Below are 25879 nucleotides of genomic sequence, written 5' to 3' on the forward strand. Positions count from 1 at the left end.
CATGTTGTTTGAAGTTTCTGTCTCTTTCTCTTATCTCTGCATTAATCAGACTAGTTTTTCTCCTAATGGTGGGAAACTTAACAGACAAAATTCTTGTCCTTCACACTTCTCATCACTTCTCTATCAGAGGAGCATTGCTCCTTCCCCTGTCTGGGAAAAAAAAATCCTGGAAGGGTTCCAATTGTCCTAGCTTGGCCGATACCTTATACCTTAAACCATCCACTGGGGACAGAGAGCTGATGTATTATGACTGGAGGACTTTACCAGAATGGTTGGTTGGTTTTACACAAAAGAAGGTAGGGTTATTCTTAACATCAATAAGAATGTTTCTCAGAACAAGCAACAAACGTCTGCAACATTCTTTCAGGGACGGAATCCACTGTCTTCCTTAGTATCTCCACTTTTATTGCCTGGAAAGGTTTAAAATCCTTAACTTTCAGCCTACAATGCATTGCCTTTATTTTCCCCTTGGTATAGCTGGAAAAAAGTCATCTACATTCTATACAGTGATTTATGGATAATAGGAAATTTTAAAAGTAAGGAAAGGCTCGACTCTCCCAGACTACCAGGAATTCGGCCCACTGTTCTGGCAGCAACCCTTCCCTCTAATAAATTCTATCTTTACATTAAAAAAAAAAAAAAAAAGTAAGGAAAATTTTTGTACATTGCTTCCATCATGAACAACAGGCAAAGAATAAATTCTCCCTTTGGTACTGACTTAATGTGAAAAAACAATCAAATCCTACTTTCCGTATAAGTAGCATCAAAGTTAATCGGTTTAATTATTTATGCATTTGCTGTTTTTGCAAATGTGTTATAAATTTGTAAGCACTTGCCATGAACAGATAAGGCCTACTTTCTTTTTACAATTGTCACAGAACCTCATTTCATCTATTCTTTATCGTAGTGAAATATTGTGAAGGTGGGGAAAATATAGTCCTTATCAATGTACAACCACCAACATGATCTTTTTGTTGTTTTTTCATTTTTGCTACTCTGATCACAAGCCTTTAGTTTATACAGTACATCACTATTTGCAAAGTCCCGTTATATGATTCTCTCATTTTATCGTGGTTGACTGCCATGTTCTTTCTTGGCTCAGCCCATTCCAATGTAACATAAAAAAGCCTTTGGGCTAGAGATTGACTGACTTTGAATAAGATGTGCATTGTCATTTAGGTATAGACAGAAATAAGATGAAGAGTAGAACTGAATTTGCATGACTTTTCATAAGATGTACATTCAACTGGATAGCCCTCAAAGGTAGCAAATTTGAGGTAATGAGAGCTTATTAAAAGTATGTTTTTTGTTGGGAATTTCATGACTGGTTTGTAAGGCTCCCAATTGCTGCCAGTTTACTGCTTAGCTAAGAGGTCCATTTGTAGTCAGGAGGACAAGAAGTATCCAATTAAGGTTTACAGTCTACCCCAAATTCTAGAAGATTCATTCTAAAGATGGAGACAAAGAGTACTTAGGAATGTCCACCATTTTGCACTTAGGAAAAGCACAACTTTTCATGTGGAATGTGAGATTTAGGTTCAGATCAGTTCTTAGAATACACACTAAGTCAAGGGTGAATTTCCCAAAGGTACTAATTCAAATCATTTTGTAGTTATAACTCTAAATAATGTATATGTCATTGATAGCTCCAGAAGAATGTTTGATTCAGGTTCTGGAGAATAGAAAGCAAATGCCCAAAGCCTTGGAAGATTGGTGTGCAATATAACATTTAAATTTCCTTTAAAAGAAAAAGTCTAAATCAAAAATATTTATTTTACTAAAAAAAGAAAGCAATCTTTTTATAAAGATTGGCACCTTGCTTTTCTTTTTTTATATATATTATTGAGAACATTAACCAACATCTCTCATTTTTAATCTTCTTTTTCTCCTAATGGTTGATATTTTCATGTTGCTTTTTTGATGCCTGAAGGTAATGATCTACTTTCATATACATTCAGAGATTATAATTGCACTATTATAAAGGAAAATGATGATTTCAGGTAGAACTCTGTGGAAGAAAATAGATGTGTGTATATATATATATATATAATATATATTCTGATATATGTATTCCATCAATGCTGAGAATACATATAAAATTATGTGAAGTGAAATAATACAATAATTTATATTTCTAATTGACAAGTTTAAACAACTGCCATGTTCATTAAGAGCCTGTTGTTGCCCTGGTTCTGTACCTGTCCTTCAAATGAAATCTTAGTTCACAGGCTCAGGGAGAAACTCTTTCCCTCAATATCATTTCTCGAGAAAAACACAGAACATGTTTTATAAAGTAAAAATGTAAGAGTTTCATCTCTGCTTTAATCTCTAAAAATACCTAAAAATGGGAAGATAATGCAATGGCTAAATATTATTTTTGTTTGCTTTATTTTATTTTGTTTCTTACCTTCTCCTCTGCAGTCAAGAGCTAAACCCTGAGGGCTTGCCTCTTCCTCTCCCATTCTATGTCCTCAGCTTCACATGTACCCTCAACCAAACAAGACTAATTTCTCTACCATTTCCCAAATAGTCTCTGTTCCCACTTGCGCACATTTGCTCATCCTGTTCCCAGTAAAGACACTCCCTTTTTTTCCCATAAATCTTTGCATTCTTTAAAGTGCAGCTGCAACCTACAGTATGTACTCCTGAACTTTCCAATTCATTCCTTTGAGTAATCAAATTCTTGTTTACATTAGTACTTAATAGTTCCATAGTCTTAGAAACTTCTTTAGAGCACCCACTGAGTTTTTAATGCTTCTTTAATTTAAACCTTAAAAAGATCCTGTTAGAAATTGCTACCATCTCCATTTTTCTGTTGATAAAAATGAGGTGAGGTTCACAGAATTTCAGATTATTTTTTTCTCCTAAAGGAAAAGTGAATTAAGTGACAATATTTGAACTCAGGTCAGTTTGTTTAGGACTACAAATGACATTCTTGTCTACCACATAGAGCAGAGCTCAAAATATAGTAGGTGTTTGGATTAATTGTTTTTCATACATTCCCTTTCAGGATTAGAAGGAAACAATTAGTCTAATTATGACTTAAGAGGAACTGAACTCCTTTTTAATGAATTTGATGTGAATATATAGTTCCTTGTGTAGTTTTCTATGTAGTTATGTGTTTGATATCTATTTCCCCCAACAGACTATAAGTTCTTTGATTTATTTCTTATTAGTTCCATTCCCTAGCACAGTGCCTGAAACATAGTAGGCACTTAGTACTTGTTAAATGAATAATGAATGATTAGATATCTCTATATTAGAATGAGATCATTTGTCTGAGGAATTCTTTAATAATAAGGAATCAAATAGAACAATCTGGTTTACTTTCCATGACTGGGAAGCCGATATTCTTTTTTTTTTTTTTTTTTGCGGTACGCGGCCTCTCACTGTTGTGGCCTCTCCCGTTGCGGAGCACAGGCTCCGGACGCGCAGGCTCAGTGGCCATAGCTCACGGACCCAGCCGCTCCGCAGCATGTGGGATCTTCCCGGACCGGGGCACGAACCCGTGTCCCCTGCATCGGCAGGCAGACTCTCAACCACTGTGCCAGCTGGGAAGCCCCCCGATAATATTCTTTTTTTTTTTTTTAAGAAGATGTTGGGGATAGGAATTTTTATTAATTAATTAATTTATTTTTGCTGTATTGAGTCTTCGTTTCTGTGCGAGGGCTTTCTCTAGTTGTGGCAAGCTGGAGCCACTCTTCATTGCCGTGCGCGGGCCTCTCACTATCGCAGCCTCTCTTGTTGCGGAGCACAGGCTCCAGACACGCAGGCTCGGCAGCTGTGGCTCACGGGCCTAGTTGCTCCGCAGCATGTGGGATCTTCCCAGACTGGGGCTCGAACCCGTGTCCCCTGCATTGGCAGGCAGACTCTCAACCACTGTGCCACCAGGGAAGCCCTCGATAATCTTCTTTTAGGCTCAAAGGAAATCTACTAGCAGTGCTTGGACAGAATAAAGGTGAGCCAATACTGGCTGTTACATAATACAACACAGGTCCTGTGATTGAGCAACAGATATGGAAAATTTATATCTGTGAAATCAATTCTAGTTTCAGTTTCTGCATTATAACATTCTTTTTTCTCCCTTTCTTCATTTTAAAATGAAATTCTTTAGTTAATTAATGATATGATGACAGTAATGAAAAATGGCTTTCTTGTTTAATAACCCATTGTGGACACATTATTAACTAACAAAATTTGGAGTGACCAGAATGGGATTTAGAAGAATATCATTGTAAGGAAAAAAATATTTGGATATAATTTTTAAAAACAGGACTGGGAGGTAGAAGAGAGTGGAGAGGAACATTTTAAGGGTGAAACTAACTGAGAGAAGCGAGGATAAAAGAAGCACTGTTAATACCTGCCTGACTTGGATAAGTTCCCAAGTAAATAAATCCTTTACATGGGACCAGTGCAGAGTTATTTGAAACTGAGTAAGGAGGCAATTCAATCCATCATGGTAAACCTGAATTAAGACTCTTTGTTTTTTTAATGCTCTAGCTACTGCTGATATAAAGTACATCTCCAGCCAATCAACAGGCTTTATCTACCCATGATTCTGAACTCTGAAACAGAAAGCTTTACAGGGCATTGTGCCTGGGTGAGCAGGTGGGAAGGTAATGATGCAACTGTTTATTTATGGTTAACTAGCTGATTCTTTGTGGTTTAAGACTGAAACTCAACAGATTCCACCCTGTAGGACACACTCAGGCACATATTTGAGATTCTGGAGACAAGCTTAAGCTTTCCTCAAAAGAGCAAATGCAAACCAAGGAGTGTGGAGAGGGGTGTTGCAGCCCCAGTAGAAATGTTTTACCTCCTATAGCAATGCTTTATCATTTAAATTATAAAACTGAATTGGTTCTGTTCTGCTGTAATACAAATGTGTGTGTGTGTGTGTCTGCCTGTGTGTGCAACATTTACTCAATGTCAAGGTTCCTGAATTGCAGTAATTTAAATTTTCTCAATATTTTTGAACAGGTGATAATGGACAACATTTCATTTGGAAAAGTTTAAACACACTAGGAAAGTGGACTCTGCTATAGAATCTGACTCAAAGGGGACCACAGTCATCACGTTATATTCATCTTACTCTGATTCCTGCATAGAAGCTTCATTGGCACTTTGCTGAACAACATTGCGTAGATTTTTCCAAGAATAATAAGGCAAATATTGATTCAGAAAGGTACGTTTACTCATGGTCATTTTTCAATTTAAGGCCATTTTATTTAGAAAAATACATTAGAACTGTACTTACTAAGACCAGAAACATTAATAATTCACTATATTTATAAGACATCTCAGATAGAGTGCTTCAAACTACTTTATTGGTTTGAGTGGAATATTTAAAATACTTATAAATATGTATACTTTATATTATGTATACATTATATACTTATATATATAATGTTTGCTTATTTTTGAGTATAGATGATAAAGTTGTCTTCTTGCCAATAATCATGTTACTGTTCGAACGAAGTATATGATTGATCACCTGGAATTTTATCTTCTGACTGCCTGATTCTTGACAAAACCACCGTGCAGTCAGGGACATTAAAAAGTGGCTAGTGGGCTTCCCTGGTGGCGCAGTGGTTGAGAGTCTGCCTGCCGATGCAGGGGACATGGGTTCGTGCCCCGGTCCGGGAAGATCCCACATGCCGCGGAGCGGCTGGGCCCGTGAGCCATGGCCGCTGAGCCTGCGTGTCCGGAGCCTGTGCTCCGCAACGGGAGAGGCCACAACAGTGAGAGGCCCGCGTACCGCAAAAAAAAAAAAAAAAGTGCCTAGTGTTTTCTTCTCAAATATGTAACTACAAAGTCTTTAAAATGAGAGATAGAAGTGAAGTCCTATCTGCTACATTCATGAGGGGTGAAACTTTCTATTGGTTTTACACTTTAGGGCTTACAAAACTTTTGTCACATGTATTTATTCCATCCTCACAATTATATTGTGGGAAAGGTAGGGCAGGTGATATTATCATTGTACATATTTCAAAACTGAAATGCACTGAAGTTGAGATTTAGTTAAAGTGAGTAATCAGTAAATAGGAGAGTGAGGAATCTAGACCTTATACTTTCTTGAGTGCAGACCATGGTGCCCCCTTTAACTTAGACATTTGGAGGCATAAAATTATCTAAAGTTCTAAATTACAGATTGACATAAATTATAGAAAGAAAATTATTGCTTGAGGGTAAAATCAAAACATAAGACCAGAATGTGAGGTTTGTAGTGACTACAAACCTACACATACACTTACCATTTAATACTGATAGAACCACAGGCATCCATTTTGTTTCCCCTCTTTAGGAGGGTGTGGGAACCTCAAAAGCACACCCATATTTCTAACTACTACATCATTATTTAATTTCCTGTACGATTCTTGAAAAACCAGGTCTTTGGGAGTTAGCACTCACCGTGTGTTCATACTCTTCAAAGTTTTCTTTCTTTTTGAAACTTGTTCTTCTCAGTCATTTTTCATGCTTGACACGAGACAAAGCTAGGTGATGAAATAATGAGATGGTTTGATTAATTCATTGTCTTTATAATGAATGGAATGCAATGCAAAGGCATCATGCATGCCTAGTTTTTGTCCGCTCAAAACCTTTTCTCTGGGTTGATTGCTCTTGAACTCTACTGTTTTTCATGATTTTCTTTGACTTAGTCTCTGAAGTTCTTTTATCCTTGAATTACCTCTTACCTTTCAGTTTTTATGTTGAAATCTTCTTTCATTATGTCTTTCCTTCTATTCCCTGAAATCACTGAAATACTTAGGTTCCAATTTTCTTAGAGTTCTTTAGAAAATAAATAGTTGACTCTCCAGACAACCTTATTTGTATTTTTGATTTCAAATAACTTATAATCCCTATAAAATTGCCAAGAATAAGTTTTATTGATTACAGGAAATGTAATACAAAATACCATTATTCCACCTTCAAAACAAACCAACTAGAAAACTACCAAAGCATGAACTAAGTCAAATACATAGATATCATGGTTTATTTTGATCTCACGTGTTGAAGAACAATCCAATTAAATAAACTTCAAAATACTCTGCCACTCTGTATGTGTGATGTATTTAAATAATTGATGGTACTATTGACTGGAATTCTTGTTTTATTCATCTTTCTAGAAATTTAGAAAATTTTATGATGTAAAGTATTCCACTTCCATCAATGACATGAATGATATAATTTGGGAGAAGTATTAAAAATTTCAACTTAAAGACCTTGCTAATTATTGAAGAGCAAAAGATAAATTATATCATTTTCATCATTCTCAAACTACCCATCTTAGATTTTAAAAAATATCATCAAGATGATGACTTTCCCACCCTCACCCCCCAAGAAAACCTTACACTTTCTACAGATTCTGGGCTACAAATATAGGAATGATTTTTAAGAAAACAAGTTTAGGAAACCTTGTATTTCTTCTTAAGGAAATAAATTTGGGAAAGAAAAAAATCAACCAGTCTACCATGAGTTCATCACTTTCAAATGAGAGGAGATTTGGAAACTTTTGATGGGACATCAGTAGATATTTTTCCCCTAACACTGTGGCCATTGGCTAATATTTCAGCACAATTTTGGGTAGAGGAGCAATGCAATTAAGAAATGTTCCAGGAAATATTCTGTGCTATTTCACATGATACATAGTTGATGCTAGGATGACATTACTTCTCTGAGAATATGACAAGACATATGAAAGACAGGGAGTATCAATCTAAAAGTACCTCTTGAAGGTATTTGGATTATGGATGGTTACCTCAGGTGTCAGGTACACAGAAAGCTACTTCGGTGAGCAAGAGGCAGAATGTATTCCACGTACAAATGCTGAGGCTTGCTACAACTGGTTCATCAGGGTGGGGCCATAAGAGTCAACCAAGGAAAAAACTACATCACACACAAAATGCAAACATCAAGCCAGTTGTTGGCCAGAGTACTGACAGAGCCCTTAGTAAGATTATTAAGAAATAGATACCTTGGCTCACCACAGAGTATACAATGTGAATCACAAATGCTCATCAGGATAGCTAATTTTTATGGACACTTTGTGGGTCATTTATTACTGATAGAGTTCCAAGTATAAAGGCTATTCTATTTTTTACTATTTTCTTAATGGGATTGGAAAAACTCACACATCCAGTAACTACCTTTACCTGAAATCCAGTGTGATGAAACATTGAGTTATGAAGGTCTTTTAATTAAACTATTTTATTTAAGCTATAATTTAAAACATTAGATAAAAACTAGAAATAGTAAGGAAAACAAAAAGAATCTTTCACAAAAATAAAACCATAATCCAGTTTTACAGAATCAGTCATTACAAAGTAAATCTACACGTTACAGAATAAAGCAGTGGCATTAGGTGAAGCTTTAAAGCTAGAATTAATTAAACTACTTCCAATCATACCCATTTATTTTTCACTCTGTATTCCCTATATGTCTTATATGTAGAATCTGAACATTTTCCACAGAGAAATCCTCTTTTCCATCCAAAATCATCTTTCATCTTTTTCCTGCCTTCCAATTTTGCTTCAGCCCATCTTTTAAAGGCAAAAGATAATATTTATTGCACACATACACGCTGTAGAGCATTATGCAAAAACTTTGTACCATGTATTACCGGAGATAATTCTTGTAACAGTCAGTGAACCAGATACCATTATTATCCTTACCTTACAAGAGGCCTCACATTGGTTAGATAACTTGCCCACAGTCTATATGTGAGAGAACTTGAACTTAAACAGGGGGCAATTATTCTCTAAAGACCAGGCTCTGAAAAGCTATACCACAAGCAATCCAAGTGCAAGCCTCTTTCTTATAGAACTTTAATTTTAATTTGAATACAGTTTAGTGTTACATGAACTTCGAAAGTTATGAGAAAATGAACTAAGCCAGAGGAGTAAAACTTCGTTTCACACACACACACACACACACACACACATTTTTTTTTGGTTTGCTTATTTGTTTTTTACCATTCTTAAAGAAGTTTTTGGAGGGAGTGACTTTATGTCATTTCTCTCATCTATAAAAGCGAGATGGTGTCAATGTCATTTATTTTTTTGTATCCATGGACGTGATGTGAAAAAATGGTGATGTATAGTTAAGAATGGAGGCGAGAGTATACAGTGGAGAAAAGACAGTTTCTTCAATAAGTGGTGCTGGGAAAACTGGACAGCTACATGTAAAAGAATGAATCTAGAACACTCCCTAACTCCATACACAAAAGTAAACTCAAAATGGATTAAAGACCTAAATGTAAGGCCAGACACTATAAAACTCTTAGAGGAAAACATAGGCAGAACACTCTATGACATACATCACAGCGAGATCCTTTTGACCCACCTCCTAGAGAAATGGAAACAAAACCCAAAATAAACAAATGGAACCTAATGAAACTTAAAAGCTTTTGAACAGCAAAGGAAACCATAAACAAGATGGAAAGACAACCCTCAGAATGGGAGAAAATTTTTGCTGACAAAGCAAATGACAAAGGATTAATCTCTAAAATGTACAAGCAGCTCATGTAGCTCAATATCAAAAAACAAACAACCCAATGCAAAAATGGGAAAAAGACCTAAGACATTTCTCCAAAGAAGATACACAGACTGCCAACAAACACATGAAAGAATGCTCAACATCATTAATCATTAGAGAAATGCAAATCAAAACTACAATGAGATATCATCTCACACCAGTTAGAAAGGCCATCATCAAAAAATCTACAAACAATAAATGCTGGAGAGGGTGTGGAGAGAAGGGAACCCTCCTGCACTGTTGGTGAGAATGTAAATTGATACAGCCACTAAGGAGAACAGTATAGACGTTCCTTAAAAAACTAAAAATAGAACTACCATATGACCCAGCAATCCCACTACTGGGCATATACCCTGAGAAAACCACAATTCAAAAAGAGTCATGTACCAAAATATTCATTGCAGCTCCATTTACAATAGCCAGGACATGGAAGCAACCTAAGTGTCCATCAACAGATAAATGGAGAAAGAAGATGTGGCACATATACAATGGAATATTACTCAGCTATAAAAAGGAACGAAACTGAGTTATCTGTAGTGAGGTGGATGGACCTAGAGACTGTCCTACAGAGTGAAGTAAGTCAGAAAGAGAAAAACAAATACCATATGCTAACACATATATATGGAATCTGAAAAAAAAAATGGTCATGAAGAACCTAGGAGCAAGACGGGAATAAAGATGCAGACCTACTAGAGAATGGACTTGTGGATACGGGGAGGGGGAAGGGTAAGCTGGGACAAAGTGAGAGAGTGGCATAGACATACATACACTACCAAACGTAAAATAGATAGCTAGTGGGAAGTAACCACATAGCATAGGGAGATCAGCTTGGTGCTTTGTGACCACCTAGAGGGGTGGGATAGGGAGGGTGGGAGGGAGGGAGATGTAAGAGGGAAGAGTTATGGGGACATATGTATAACTGATTCACTTTGTTATAAAGCAGAAACTAACACACCATTGTAAAGCGATTATACTCCAATAAAGATGTTAAAAACAAAACAAAACAAAACTACAATGAGGTATCACCTCACACCAGTCAGAATGGCCATCATCAAAAAATCTACAAACAGGGCTTCCCTGGTGGCGCAGTGGTTGAGAGTCCGCCTGCCGATGCAGGGAATACGGGTTCTTGCCCCGGTCCTGGAAGATCCCACATGCCGCAGAGCGGCTGGTCCCGTGAGCCATGGCTGCTGAGCCTGCGCGTCCGGAGCCTGTGCTCCGCAACGGGAGAGGCCACAACAGTGAGAGGCCCAAGTACTGCAAAAAAAAAAAAAAATCTACAAACAGTAAATGCTGCAGAGGGTGTGGAGAAAATGTAGCCCTCTTGCACTGTTGGTGGGAATGTAAACTGATACAGCCAGTATGCAGAACAGTATGGAGGTTCCTTAAAAAACTAAAAATAGAACTACCATATGACCCAGCAATCCTACTACTGGGCATATACCCTGAGAAAACCATAATTCAAAAAGAGTCATGTACCAAAATGTTCATTGCAGCACTCTTGACAATTGTGAGGACATGGAAGCGACTTTAGTGTCCATCGACAGATGAATGGAGAAAGAAGATGTGGCACATATATACAATGGAATATTGGTTGCCATAAAAAGAAACGAAATTGAGGTATTTGTAGTGAGGTGGCTGGACCTAGAGTCTGTCATACAGAGTGAAGTAAGTCAGAAAGAGAAAAACAAATACCGTATTCTAACACATATATATAGAATCTAAAAAAAAAAAAAAATGGTTCTGATGAACCTAGGGGCAGGACAGGAATAAAGATGCAGACGTAGAGAATGGACTTGGGGACACGGGGAAGGGGAACGGTAAGCTGGGATGAAGTGAGAGAGTAGCATTGACATATATACACTACCAAATGTAAAACAGCTAGCTAGTGGGAAGCAGCCACATAGCACAGGGAGATCAGCTCCGTGCTTTGTGACCACATAGAGGGGTGGGATAAGGAGGGAGACACAAAAGGGAGGGGATATGGGGATATGTGTATAAGTATAGCTGATTCACTTTGTTATACAGCAGAAACTAACAAAGCATTATAAAGCAATTACACTCCAATAAAGATGTTAAAAAAAAAAAGAGGGTAAGATGATGAGAAACTTTGTAACATGAGAGCTAACAGCAGAGATTCTGGAATCTAATTATAGCAGAACAAATTTGATTTGCTACTGACTAGCTATATAACTTTTTAAAAGTTTCTTAATCTTTCTGTGCCTCAATTTCCCATCTGTAAAATATACATAACAATTAGTATTCCATATAGTTGCTAGTTGATTATATGAGGAAAATCTCTGTAGAAATCTTAGCACAGTATGTGATACATAGACATTTCTCAATAAAGATTTATTTTGTTCCTCACAACAAATAAACTAAAGACTAGACCATAAAAATAAGAACAAAGCTGGTCCCTAATTAGGGAAGATAATTTTCCAAGATAAAATGGAGTTTTAAAATAAGACAAGTTTAGGTTTTCTTTTGTAAATAGTTGTTTTACCATTCTGCATTTTTTCGGGATAAAAGTGAAGTTATTTTGCAGAATGAATTCATTTTTTGTACTTTTTTGATGTTCTCTGAACTTCTGTGTTTTTAAAGACACATGATCCAATTTTCCTAAGAGTTCATCACTTAAGGAAAATAGATTAGAAGAGATCTTAAAAAGCTGAAAGAAAACAGGTGAATTATTGATGATTGCATTTCTCCTGACTGTGTTTATGAGCTTCCATTCAGAACAAACAAAATGTTTATCATTTTATTATCAGAATACTACATGTCATAAAATAGGAATGAGGGGAGTTTTATAAGCGATTTAATGAAAAGCTCTGAAGAAAAAGAAGCAGCATGTTAGAAAAAGATGCCAATGATGCTGTAGGAGCAGAAATATTACTGATACTAGAAACCAAGGAGGAGAGAAAGACATGGGCTTCTGAAGCTGTAATGTTTAATACTGGAAACTCAAGGAGATACAAAGCCCCATGGCCGAGTGCTAAGCCTGTCACAGCATGTTCTTCTTTTGAGTCTGTGGCTGTCAAGGCACTTCCTTAGCTGGTTGCTATAGAAATAATTATAGTACAGGACGTTGAGAATTCAAAGCAGATGGATGTTAAAGTAGAAATGCTGTCATCTTTGTGTGTTTGCTCTAATACCCTTAGGATTAAAAAGGAAATAAAATTAAAAGCAAAAATCATCATTGCTTGAATTGAAAATTAAGAAATATGGGTTTCATAGCTTAATGAAGTATTTCATTTCAGCACAAAACAGTTAAGTGCGAGGTACTGGATGAAGTCCTCAGAGTAATCAACAAATGCTAACAAAAATGGGAACCAAGGGCTTCTGTCAAGTGGAAGAATATCTGATTTAATCAAGAAACTGAGGATAAGTATATTTTTGAAAGGATTATATCATCCTGTAAATGGTCTCTTTTTTAAGTTTGTGGTTATATGCTGGGATGTGACTACCTTGAAAAAAATACTCAAAAACTCAAAGCTCTTTTTTTGCTATCACCATATTAACTTTGAATCCTTCTTTCTTTTTAAATTTTTTCTTGTGAGATTTATCATATATAAAGAAGATTTTATAAGCTATAAATGTGTGCATGTGTATATTTGTGTGTGCATCTATAAAAGTAGATAGATAGATAGATGATAGGCAGATAGATAGATAGATAGGTATTATTTCTATTCCTATCTATCTATCTTTTAGTCTTTCTCTTAACCAGTACCACAGTATCTTAATTTCTAAAATTGCATAACAAGTTTTGATATTGAATAGAGTGGTCCCAGCATCTTCTTCAAGTCTCTCTGGGCGAAGACACTTTGATAATTTTCAGCATTTAGGAAACAGTCACATTTCCCATTTTGGCACGATAATTTATGGAAGGATACAATGATAGCGATTGTGGCTTTGTAGTCAGATGACAGAGTTATAAAAGGGCCTAAATTGTAAGACCACGTACCTGTTCTACAGCGGCTATTATTTCCTTTGACTCATCTGATGTTGAAAACATAATTCCAGCTTGAAAAAAAAAAAACCCTGAATTTAATCTACCTGAATACCCAGGTTAATCATTCCATATTAAATACTCCTATTTAAGTTTATCTCCAGGATTTCAAGTAATTCTGCCAATTAAGAATCTAAGATAAATGTATGGATGTAATAATATTTGCATTCTTATAAGCAGTGATAAACAGCTCCATTTCTAGTTCAAAGAATGAAAGGGATTAAAATGCTAAATGGAAAATTCTAATTAAGATTTTGTTAAGCAAGAGAGCACTGTAATAAGTACTGGCATATAAGATTGATCCTGTTTGCAAGGGTCTAAGAATCGAGTTGGAAAAATGGACTTTTCTTTCTTTTTCTCTTTTTGGTTGTGCTGCGCTGCTGGCGGGATCTTAGTTCCCTGACTAGGGATTGAATCCACGCTCTCGGCAGTGAAAGCACAGAGTCCTAACCACTCGATCGCCAGGGAATTCCCAGGACTTTTCTGTACATATAAAAATTTCAACAACTAATCAAGGCTGAATATAGTAAATATTAAATGAACAGGATAGCTGTTTAGAGGAAGGGGAGACTACCAAGACATGGAGGTCATTGAGAGAGACTTTACTGAAGACTTAAAACAGGGTAGCACTCACACAGAGAAGGTGCAAAAGTGTATTCCGGACATGAGAGGCGTCATTAGCCAGTATAAAGAGACTAGAATGTACATAGTGGACTTGCTGACTAATTTCAAATTAGAAGTGAATTATATGCAAAATATGACAAATTAAATCGCAGAAAAGTCTACAGTATATACTTGTGGCATTGTAGGGCCCTTCTGTGGGTGTGAGGACTGGCTCAGTTTTTAAACTGGATGAGGAAGTGGTATTCCATGGGCACTGATGAAATCAGCCTTATGCCATCCAATTCTAATAATTTTTCATTATGTATATCGAGCCATGCTCTTGTCATCTGTCCATCTATTTTTCCTTTAGCAACATCTTGGCATATTAGCAATCACCATAGATCCCTAGTGGTTGAGTATTGCCACTTGACCTCTGCTATTCTGGAATCATATCATTCCCACTGACAGCAGGGAACCTGGTTCTCTAATAATATTGCCTATCATCAACCCTGGTGCAGTCACCACTGAGCTTGCCAGACATGCCAGTACCTCCATCACTAGCTTATTCTTCATAAGCTTAGTGATGAGAGCATTTTCTGGCCCTTCCAAAGAATGGTTAGCCAGCTGATGGGTTCTTAACCGTTATACAATAGAGTCATTCTAACAAGCTTACTTCCCTGAGCCTTTTGATTTCTTCCTCAAATCTCTGCCAGGGGAATTCTGTCATTTGCCCTTAATTTAATAGGAGCCTTTTGTCCCCGCAAGCCTCCAGTAACCATCCCAACAATATTTTAGGACCATTTCCAGGTGTTCTTGCCAGGGAGTTTTCAGTCATGGGAGAATGCTCCCTTATTGGACAGTTCTCCCTTACGGAGCTTATCTTTCACCATCCCTAACCCCTACCCAAATCCAATGCTATCAAGATCTACTTCCTGGCCTGCTCTCTCCCACCCCCACCCCGGATTTCTTTTGCTACAATTAATCGTGTCCTGAAGTTCCTTAGGTAAATAATTCCTTTTTGCCTCTAGCAAGGAAGTACTTCCCTAGTTGGCCCATGCTGAGACTTGTTAAAGAACTAGAGGACAAGGAGGGGGAGTGGGGTCAGATCTTGAAGAGAACAATTACTATCCTCCAAAGCATCCAACTCAGTTGAGGTTTTGGTATGGTCTTCAGGCAAGAGAAGGCTGCTATTCTTCAGCAAAACAAAGTAGGCTGTGCTTGCAGGCCCAGGGGTTCAGAGGAATCAGGGGTCCCATGTTCTGAACACATCTACCCATATGTCTCCATTCAATGTCTTAGAACCCCACTCCTTTCCTATCAGGGCTTTGATTTTAGCATAAAAAACTTGCCAAGGCTGTGGATTCAGTAATCATTACTTGTCTACTATTTTTACAATAAAAAAGTGCTTATGAAATAATAGAAAATTTATATATTGTCTTCTGCCCCCAGTTCTTGGCACAGAGTTCCTAAAGCCTTGTAATTTCCTGAGTGAGAAGAGTATTAGGGGTATCTTTTGTTCTAATATTTGGCTTTTGACCCTTGTTCCTGACGTGGAACTCCTAAATCCCTTGGAATTTACTGGGTGATAGTAGTGTCCTTTGTTCTAATGAGGTGACCCTTGGTGGGCTCTTTGATGGGGGCTGGTCACCAAAAAGAACAAGCCATGATGAGAACCTTGGAATTTTTTAGCCCCACTACCCATTCTCCAGAGAGGGGAGAAGGGCTAGAAATGGAGTTTATGATCAATCATGCCTATACGATGAAGCCTCCATAAAGATCCCTATAGTATGGGGTTTGGAGAGCTTCCCAGCGGTCAAACACATGGAGTTGCTGGGAGAGTAACGTGACGTACCCAGAGAAGGCATGGAAGCTCTGCACTCCTTCCCATATACCTTGTCCTACACGTTTTTCATCTAGATGTTCATCTGCACCTTTTATCATATTCTTTATTATATAATAAACTATTAAGTATAAGTGTTTCCCTATGTTCTGTGAACTGCTTTGTGAACAAATTATCAAATCCAAGGGGGAGGAGGCCATGGGAAGCTCTGATTTAGAGCCTAGTCAAATGGAAGTTGTGGGCAACTACTATGTGTGATTGGCATCTGAAGTGGGGAGAAGTCTTGTGGGACTGAACACTTACCGTGTAGGATCTGATGCCATCTCCAGGTAAACAGTGTCAGAACTGAGATACATTGTATCACATCCAGCTGGTGTCAGAATTTCCTGGTGTGGAAAAACACCCACACAGCTGGTGTTGGAAGTGTTGTGACTATGGTAGTAGTGTGAGAACAAAAGAGACACAGAGGAGGAAGAGTGAGTTTTTTCCATATAGTTCATCATCCAATCTTCCGTTCCATCTGCTTTCTAGCTACAGAAATAGCGGATCTCTTTAAATGCTTCCATGGAGGCTTTCTAACTTTCTTTCACACAGTACACCAGGTTGGTAATTGACAAATCCCTCCATATTTCTCAAATGCTTAGTATTGTGCAAGTCATTGCATCTCTTCTCACCTGTATCCCATCCCAACTCACCACTGGTGAAAATTATAGCAGTTATAATGCTAGAGTGAGTAGGAGGTTTTTAACACAGTTTATCTCTTACAATGGGATCTTTATTGCTATACAGCTGGCAAGTGATCTAATTCCAAAATCACATCCAAGAGTATGCTATCTGGGACCACGTCTGAAATTACTTATTTTCAGTTGGGTTTCTGCATTGGTTTCCTAGGGCTACTATAACAAAGTCTCACAAAGTTTGTGGCATAAAACAACAGAAATTTGTTGTCTTACACTTCCAGAGTTTAGAAATCCAAAACGAAAGTGTTGGCGGGGTTGGTTCCTTCTAGGCGCTCTGAGGGAGAATCTGTTCTGTGCCTCTCTCTTGGCTTCTGGTGATTAATTAGAAATTTTTGGCATTCCTTGGTTTATAGATACATCACTCCAACCTCTACATCTGTCTTCACAGGCTGTTCTCTCCTTTTATTTCTGTGATCACATGACATTCTCCCTGTGTGTCTCTGTCTCTCTGTTCAAGTTTCCCTCTTCTTATAAGGACACCAGTCATATTGGATTTAGGACTAATACTGGACAGTATGGCATCGTCTTGACTTAAGCACACCTACAAAGACCCTATTTCCAAATAAGGTCACATTTACACATTAGGATTTCAACATATCTTTGGGGGAGTCACAATTCAACTCATAACAGTCCCAAAGACAAAGAAAAATCCTGTCATGGGAATTTGTGTGTAAGTGATTTATTAGGATATATTCCCAAGAAAATACCATAGGCGGGTGAGGAAATGGGAATGGTAAGGGAAGAAGACCAGTCAAGGATACGTTAATTAAGCCGCATTCAACTGAGGATAACTTTTGCTCACTCCAGTCATGGAGTTCTGGGGACAGTGTAGGCCACAACTCTGAATTGGTCCTCAGAGGCAAAGAAGTTAGATTATTCTCACCTCTGTACCCATTGGTTCAGAGCAATGGCTGGGGGAACATAAATTCCCAGGCATATTTCATTCCTGCTTGTATGGCAAAAGTGATTGTAACAGACTGAAGATAACTGTTATGGACTGAATTATGTCCCCCAAGACTCATATGTTTAAGTCTTAACACCCAGTAGCTCAGAATGTGACTGTATTTGAAGATAGGGTCTTTAAGGAGGTAATTAAGGTAAAATGAGATCATATGGGTAGACACTAATCCATTATGACCGATGTCCTTATAAGAAGAGATTAGTACACAGACAACACACAGAAGGACGACCATGCGAGGACACAGAAAGAAAGTGACCATCTACCAGGCAAGGAGAGAGGCCTCAGAAGAAGCCAAACCTGTCAACACCTTGGTCTTGGACTTCTAGCCTCCAGAACTGTGAGAAAATTAATTTCTGTTGTTTAAGCCACCCAGTCTGTGGTATTTTGTTATGGCAGCCTCAGAAAAGTAATACAGTAGCCATTGACAAACATACAGGTGCTGGTTTGCGAAAGTTGAGCTCACACTGGGGGCACGTGTGCATGGAGTGGAAGAAGAATCTGAGGGGATGTGGGAAGAGCACTCATGGTGTCTGCTCTGACCTTAACCCTTGAAACTCCCAGTAAACCATTTCAGGAATGTGTGCTTCTTGTCTCCACAATGTCAATCTGCTCTATTAGACATTCTGGTTTCCAGAAAGGATGTAATAAGGGTTCTACTGAAACCTGAAACTCAAACCTTGTCAGTGTAGCCTCTGAAAAATTACCCAGGCTTGTTTTTATACAATGGAGACAGAAACAAGTATATATATGGACCTCAGGAGATTCCTTTAGATGCATCTTGATATTTCTACACCTGATGACAAAAATGAGCGGGTTAATGCAGCAACTGCAGTCGGATGAGTGCAAGGTACCGAGAGAGCATGGGCCATTCAAGGTTGAGGAAACGGGTCACTCCACAAAGTGATCAACCTAGACCAGGTACAATTTTAACCAAGCATGGGAACATCTTGAATACTTAATGGAGGAGTGAAAAGAGCCCTTAGTTGATTGGTTGGTATTGAAAACTCTGCTTAGTTCAGTATATCTAAATTCTATTTTCATATCTGCATACACAAGGGACTTACATCACAGTCCCAAAAAGTACAGTTCATAGCCAAGTTTGAGGAATTGGTGTATGCGGTTGGGGAAATATAGTAAACAATCGCACAAATGGCAGAACCTCTTTGCTTCTATAAAGGACTAGGTCTAAGACTCATGTTATCATCCATTAGGTTAAATCTGTTTTTGTATGCTTTTATGTTTCCAAATCTAATCAGTATAATGTCTAATTGAAATGGCATTCTACAATATAATGCAATATTAAGGTTGATCTTACTTTAGTCATTCCTAATCATAACTGTATTGTTTGCATAATTTTTATCTTTAGTTGGAGTTATAATTTTTTGTATTCATTTTCTACAGAAATAATTTACTGTGGATCTGTAACTCAAAAATTAGTATTTCAAATATTTTTCTTGTTACGTATTTAAAGAAAAAAATCACAATAATGATAATTCAACTCTCAAACATTTAAGAATAAAATGTAGAGATGCAGTTCTTATTTTAGAAAAAGGAGCAACATGATAAATGTGATATTACGATTTTTTTCCAATTAGGAATATTTTGTGTAATATATACATGTCAGGTTATTATAATTTTGATTCTGTCAAGCATAACAATGAATGTGAAATCACTTAGTAGAATTTTTAATAATGTAAATTAAAATTTTTGCATGTGACTCTAAGTGATATAAGAAAATTATAGGTTAACTGCAGGGATGAATCCATTTAGTCATTGTTTATAGTCATAGAATGGAAAATATTCCAAAAACAATTCAACCTATGATAGAATAATCTTCAACATTTTTCTCAGAGCTAAAATAAACATCTAAATAAATCTTGCATTATGTTCTATACGAATAATTATTTTGATATTAGTTTCACAAATGTTATTTTCACACCCAGTGTTAATTAACTTTTAAATCTACTAATTAAAACAGCAGAATCTGGGCTTCCCTGGTGGCGCAGTGGTTGAGAGTCCGCCTGACGATGCAGGGGACACGGGTTTGTGCCCCAGTCCGGGAAGATCCCACATGCCGCGGAGCGGCTAGGCCCGTGAGCCATGGCCGCTGAGCCTGCGCGTCCGGAGCCTGTGCTCCACAATGGGAGAGGCCACAACAGTGAGAGGCCCGTGTACCGCAAACAAAAAACAAAAAATCCCAGCAGAATCTCATGTTCTAATACAAATGGAGACAATTTTCTTCCCAGGGAACCAAGTTAAGTCAGTATTCAAACTTAGAAACAGAATATAGACAAAAATATTAACCTTCCATTTCAGCCAACCTCTAATTAACACATGCATGAAAAAGTAGATTAAACAAAATTCTTAAAACTGAATAACTCCATGCTTACAGATCATCAGATCATGATGAAAAACAAAACAAAAATTGCTTAATTCTTGCATAATTGGACAAGTTAGGAACCAATGGTGGAAACATTTTATGAAAACACAAATCAGTACACATTCTAATATTATCTCAATTAAACCTACACTTACTCATGTCTCTACCATCCTCCTTGTTTCCTCTAACCTGCAGAACCTCTTCCTTATTCATCATCCCTTGCCCAGTGACTGAGAATAGTTAGCTGGAGGATATCCTACCTGCCTTCTCATCTCAACCAATATCAATCAAGCCAGGCAATATTTTAGGGACTGAAGATACAGGAGCGATCAGAAGTCCATATACCTGTCTTCATCAAGGTTATATTTTTACTCAAGTGATAGACATAAATGAATTAAAAATAAATAAGTAATGATCTTAAATCCTGAATCTTACTGTGCAAACTTGAGTTAGTTATTTAACCAGTTATTTAATCTACTAAGCCTCAGACTTTTTTTAACCTATAAAATGGGGATGATAATACTGCTTACCAGTGGCTGTGTGTGTATGAACATATATACAAGAGAATATATATAAAATATATATATATATATATTTATCTGCCTTAAGATAAAATTAGCTTTCTTTAAAAGAGAATTATAAATCCCAATCAGATTGAGCAAGGATCCTTGTGTAGACAGAAATCAAGCTCATGGAAGTAAGCATATACTTTAATCAGATCTTGTGCTATAAACTGCCTTTGTTGACATGATGGAATATAAAGAAAGATATAAATTATGGATGATCCAGTGAGCAAAGAACCTTGTTATTTGACTACTTGAGCTGAGGCATGAAGCCCAGAAAAGTGAGAAAGTTAAACATCAAATACAAATAATATTTTACTATAAGGCTGCTTTCTTAACCAGAGGAGTGCTGACTTAATTTGTGATATGATCTCTTCAGAACAAAAGAGATCACCCTGCCTCAAAATAACTTCCAGTGCCCAATATTCTACCAGTAGAAAGCCAATAGAAGTGATTTTCTTAGTTCTCTTAATGGTTTTAGGTCAGTTTAGGTTTCAAGATACACACAGTTACTAAATAAAGTTGCTTTTTAGGTTACTGGACATGAAAGAGACAAGGAAGGGTCAAATGTCACTGAAGGTGGAGACGGAACGGTACAGAAGATGTACTGCCTACACTGAACTTTTGAAATAGATGATCCTGTTTTAGTATCTGGCAGTGACCTAATTTTTCAGTGGAATGTGTCATAACTTGCCCAACATGAGGCAGACTACCCGCAAGTTCCAAGAACCTGCCAGAGGCGCAGTCAGAGGGTATAGCTGAATCTCTACATAATTTGAAGGAGTACAAGAGCAGGCAAGAGTCGATTTGAAGCTGGGAGTGGCAGAACCAGGAAATAGAAGATGGGACTTGAGCAATGCATGTTGCCTCACCCATACAAATCAGACCTGCTGAGTCAAACCAGACTTGAGCAGTTATATGGTACCCTGGGAAAATGAAGAAAAGCCAGGGAAACAATTATGTTGAGGTAGGAAGAGAGAGTCACTAAAGCAGGCTGGAAAGGGAAACAACCCATGTCAAACCAGGAGAAATACTGATGGTCGCACAGTGGCAAAGAAAATGCATGAATAGGATCCACATGATCTTGTGTTAGACACCGCATTGCTCCATCCCACTCATATTCTTGCTTATTCCATACATAAAGGTCTTTAGCATACCTTCTGGAATTTTTGTAATTATGACATATTATTCATGCTGCCCTGATATCCCAGAGTTCACTGACCTAAGTAAGACCACAGGGAAAAGAATTAAGTAGTTCTTTCTTTGTATTCCTAAATCATGATGGCAACAGTCCCCTCATTTGATTGGTAGAACGTAATGACCACGAAAGTGTAATGTCATCTAAGGTGTCTCACACGCTTCCCAAGTCAGTTTTCAGCTACCATCAGGATACAGGGTCTGTGGCCATTGCTGTGCTGGAAGGGTGACCATGAGCTCACAAGAGCCAGCTGTGCACATTTCTCCCAAATCCATGTTTAGTGAATTTATGTTGATAGCTTTCAATTGGCTATGATGGAAAAGACTATAAACCAGGGCTTTTTAATCCTCCCTGGAGAGGTGGTTGTCAAATATTACCAGCACACCACCAGGTTTGCTCTGGTCTTTCTTTCCAACAGCTCTCATTTGTGGCTTAATTCCACTGCTCATGAAGCCATTTGGAAAAGCCCCACCATTGCCACCGCTTACCGTGAGTTCAATAGTAATGTCAATAGTATTGTTGCCAGATGCATCAAAGGCTTCCAATCTTGGGATTGCCAGAACATTCGTGGATTCCATGCAAAGATGGGAAGAAGAATCTCCTACCTCAACTCTTCATTTTTGTCACCTAGGCTCTAAAAACTCTTAGTATTCCCATGGTTTCTTGGTCTATTTTATTGACTTCTCTGTGGTGTCTCAAAATGAATCCAACAAACAGTGTAGGAGATGGATGGTATTCCAACCCTTCTCTGATTTGTTTTACCCCTTAAGGGCCTCATGCCAACTACCAAAATGTGGTTCTTCTTCCCCAAAGGCATATATATATATATGAAACTACGGGAAAGGAGAGAGAAGTAATGTTGTCTGATGACAGGAGGGGCAGATGGAGTCCAACTTAGCCAAAAAGTAAGCATGCCATTTAAACTTATTTTTTAAAGTCATGCACCAATTGTGCTATACATATCTCTTTTGCTCCATTTCCCAGATTAACTCTTCATGCTTTTTCACTCTGCTCTTTGTTGTGGGAAATTAATACATAGGGACTACCTCACTGGTTCCCTTTCCTCCTCACCTCCTGTTGAGTTTGGCCAAAGGAAGACACTAGCAGGAGATCTGAAGCTTGGATGGTCTTTTCTATATAGCTGCTCTCCCTAGGTTCTTATAACTGTTCTCTCCTGTGTCCCTTGTTCTAGGGTTAGAAACAGCTCCCTGCTGTTGCTAGTGTCAGGATACAGCACCATCCCTCACTGTTTTCCTAAAACCTCACCCTCTACCTTTTAAAAAAAATCCTTTCTATTAAAATCTCATCAATTATCCAGTTTGAGTATGCCATTCCTTATTCTGCTGGGATCCTGGCTGCTATGCCAATTAAACTGTCATAGCCCATGGAGTTTAATGTTCTTCTCACTAAAAGTATTTCTATTTGGTATATTAATAAATCATATACTTATGTTGTTTCAACTATAAAAAAACAAGAAACCTAAGAATCATTCTGCAAAAAGTAGTGGTTTACTTGACCTTAATTATTGTACATCTATCTCACCTATAATTTTATGAAATCTTGTCAGAGTTCAGTAATTTTTTTCTGAATGCATAATTTCACTTGACATACAAAGAGAAAAATCAAAGATAATGGAGGAACATTGAGGACACTGTAATATATGTAAAAATATTTTTGATGCATATTGGTGTAAGAAGAATACAGCAATTTTATCAGGGTATTAAATATACAGTGATGAATTGAAACAAATAGGTTCCACTCCACAAACACTCTTTCTAGGTTCAGTTACATTACGGTGAATATCTGGTGACATAATTTTGGTTTAAAGTAGGGAGGTGTTAGAAAATCTACTCTCATGTTAGCAGGATCTTGAGTTTCACATTATTTGGCTGAAGAGTTTCTGGAAAAATATTTCCCTACTCACTTATTCTCAGAAAACCAACAATTGGAATAATTCCAATCAGGAATTAACCAGGAAACATTTCAGACTCTAACCCTCTATGCTACGGACCATCCTGAGTCAGTCATCCAGCTACAGTGCCTGCTCCAAGGCCAACGCAGTCTTGAGAGTGAGAAAGAGGACATCCTTGCCCAGACTTGCAACCAGAGACTAGGAGAAAGGTCATGTGACATGCCTGACTTGTGAAAATGGGGGAAGGAAATACTGGGTCATTTCATTGTTTCCCAATGACTGTATAGTTTGTACAGCCTATGTATTCAACTGGGTAAGCGTTATATTTCCTCTCCTTATGATATAATTTCTACTATCTTACCTAATGACTCTAAAAATGTGATCTTGTAGCTCCATATTTAAATTTAGTTAAAAAATAATGTGATTAAAATGGGGAATAAACCCAAATAAGAACAAAAAAGATAAAAAAGCAAGGCAGAAGACATTTCCAATCCAACTGCATTATTCAGGATGGGATAGGCTATATCGTATTAATAAAATGACCCCTGAAACCTCACCAGCTTAATATATAAAAGTGTATGTCTTGTTTACCCAAAGTCAGCTATAGTTTGATAGTTCTCCAGAGCAGTGCCCTTCCCAGTAGTCCCACAGATACCCAGGCTCTTTTCATCTTCTGGGGCCACCATCAGAAATTCTCGTTTTCCAGGGTGGCTATGTTGGGGGAAAAGAGAGCTGAGGATTGTCTAGACTCTCACTGCTGAGACTTAAAAGTCGCATGTGTTCTAAGGCACAGACCATAAAACTCATCAAATATTCCATGTGCTCTCTTACATCTTCCAGTCTCTATATAGTTAGTTCTGGACAATAAGACTACTTCCAGCCAATAGGCTATGAGCGGAAATGGCATGTCATCTCTGGAATGAGGCACTTAAGTTCTTCAAGCTTTCTCTCCCCCTGCCATGTGACTGCAGTTCCAAATGGTAGAGCTACAAGATTTAAAAGGAAAAAGAAAAAAAAAAAAAGAACCTGACCCCTAAGTCACTGTTTAGAAGGGAGCTGCCCTAGAGAGCTACTGGACCTACAGATGGCTTTGTGTAGGCAAGAGCAGAGTAAAGTTGTACGTGCTAAGCCTTAAGATTTGGAATTGCTTTCACAACATAACCCAGCCTATCTTTACTGATACCCCAGTGAAGATGAATACTTCAGAACTCAGCTCTTCAGTGGAGAAAGTTATAATGAGCTCGGTTTCCTAGAATCCTACTACTGTTGAAAGATGAATATTACAACTCAAAGTTAACAGCATTGCATGAACAGGGATAAAGTTATATGGCAAGAAATGCATCTATCCAGTTTAGAAGCAGTGATATATTTTAAATATAACAGCTAGTTCTCCCAAGAACAGATTTTATCTTACCCCTAACCATTTTTTTTTTCACTTTCTTTTCAGAATCTAAAATAATCTGACTAAGGGTTTTTTAACTGATGGCCAACAAATGTTTTCATAACAGACCTGAGTGACCATTTCCTCACAGTAAAGGATAATAAATTTTCAGGCATCCAGTTCTCTTATTAAAATAGGTCTTCCCAATTGCCTTTTCTCACCTATCAAAAATAATTTCAAGTATTTTTTAATTGAGCATGATATAGATTACAGAAACTGTAGACTCATAATCTCACTCCCTATATAAAAGATACTATTAATATTTTTAATGTGTTGGCTTCAGATTTTTTTTTTATATTTGGAAGTAGAAAGGGCTTGACCCTCTCTAAAATTGGAAACAATTCATGTTAGATGGTCCTAAGAGAAACAAGGCTATAAAATTATTTTTACTAACTTTGCAGATTTTAGTTTAAATATAAGTTGTACATAGTTTGAAATTACTTAATGGGAAACAGACATCCTTGCCTCTTGGTTGGGCCAAACCTCATGACTGGGAAATGTACAGCCAGAGAAACCATGAAAGTACATTTTAAATTTTGCTTTGAGTTTTGAATCCTTTGGTTTCAGTCAAGGTATATGAAGTCAGGTTTATGACTAAGAAAGCCACTTCTTCCCTCTCATGCAATGAATCGGAGGCAATAGGCAGTTAGCTAGAGCTCAGCATATCAGAGAGAGAATTGCTAAGCGGTCAAATACTCTTT

The 25879-nt window shown here is 37.5% G+C and overlaps 1 protein-coding gene across 8 annotated transcripts in view; it reads right to left on the reverse strand.

Moving 5' to 3' along the window:
• The window catches only part of LOC132427298 (cytochrome P450 1A3-like), an 87693-nt gene that overhangs the window by 5328 nt on the left and 56486 nt on the right, over positions 1–25879 (reverse strand). For all 8 annotated transcript variants that reach the window (XR_011246512.1, XR_009519867.2, XR_011246515.1 and 5 more), the window contains 2 exons: positions 16287–16415; positions 6412–6494 (listed from right to left, as the gene is read on the reverse strand). The gene's annotated coding sequence lies outside the window, so the exon portion shown is untranslated. The remainder of the gene's footprint in view (positions 1–6411; positions 6495–16286; positions 16416–25879) is intronic.

Source organism: Delphinus delphis, chromosome 6 (assembly GCF_949987515.2).
Source record: "Delphinus delphis chromosome 6, mDelDel1.2, whole genome shotgun sequence".
Classification (NCBI taxonomy): domain Eukaryota; kingdom Metazoa; phylum Chordata; class Mammalia; order Artiodactyla; family Delphinidae; genus Delphinus; species Delphinus delphis.